At 43.1% G+C, this 1,185-nt stretch overlaps 1 pseudogene; it reads right to left on the reverse strand.

Annotated features, from left to right (window-relative positions):
* Positions 1-633: 633 nt before the first annotated feature.
* Positions 634-729, reverse strand: LOC122277913 (annotated as a pseudogene).
* Positions 730-1,185: the final 456 nt, after the last annotated feature.

Genomic DNA, 1,185 nt, shown 5'->3' on the forward strand with positions numbered 1-1,185 from the left:
AAAACACAAAGTAGCAGTTATTATCTCTTGTGAATTGAGATACGGAAAGTAAGTTTTCTTGATAGAAGGAACAACTAACACTTTAACCAAAATGATAGAGGTTTGAGGAAGAACCCGACTAACTGCAGTGATTGGTAGAGAACTATAATTCCCAACCATGAGCGACTCATTCTAGTATAAGATTTTATACCTTGAGGATCAGTGGCAGTGGAAATCATATATGTTGGTTTGCACCCATAACCGGATACCAGGTTTCATCCGCATTATCACCAACTTCGAGTGCACGAAAGGCTTGATATTGCTCAGCCTCTTCATCAGTAGCAAAGCAAGCATCAACTTTGTGGTTTGGCCCTCCATAACGAAAACAAGTGATGCAAGGAGTGTCTCCACATCCACGGCTAGAAGGTTTGGCACCCCTAGTGTTATTTGACCTACCACAAGATGGTTTGGATGAAGGACGAGTGCAACCTTTGGCACCCTTTGATTTTTGTTGTGTATATTATGGAGAATTGGAGTCACGACCATGTGAGTTAAATCCTCCTCTGGTAGAGTGCCATTGCAGATGGTGCTTCACGAGCAGCAGTGATACTCATCTCAAAATCCTAATTTGCTAATGACGCTTTCCAATGGTGGGAACAAATCTCTGGCGTTTATAGCAGCAACAATGGGATCAAACTCAGATCCAAGACCTCTAAGTATACAAGTGATGAAATCATCATCATCGATAGGTTTACCAAAACCCCGAAGGGAGAGAGCCAAAGATTTGGCTTTTTGCAAGTATTCCTCCAGCAAGGATGTGCCTTTGGTGAGTGTTTGCAATACACCTTTCATTTGTTGGATTCGATCCCTTGTACGACTTCCACATAAGGTTTCCAACACATCCCATGCTTCATGGGAAGATTCACCATTGATGACCTGAGAAAACAGTGCATCAAACAATGAGCTGTTGAGCCAGTGTATGTTGATCAATCTGTAGCCATCTGGCTGCAGTAGGGTTGGCTCTCAACGTGCCATCATCACCCGAAATAGTTGAAGGTGGGCAGGGGATTTGTTGGTTGACATACCTGAGAAGGCCGCCATTTCCACGCAACATAGGAAGGACTTGTGCTTTCCATAGTAAATAGCTTGTGAAGGCTATTTTGATAGTGATATCAGGTAGGCTAGTTTTGTCAGGGGAAAACTCCA

Source organism: Carya illinoinensis, chromosome 9 (assembly GCF_018687715.1).
Source record: "Carya illinoinensis cultivar Pawnee chromosome 9, C.illinoinensisPawnee_v1, whole genome shotgun sequence".
NCBI lineage: Eukaryota > Viridiplantae > Streptophyta > Magnoliopsida > Fagales > Juglandaceae > Carya > Carya illinoinensis.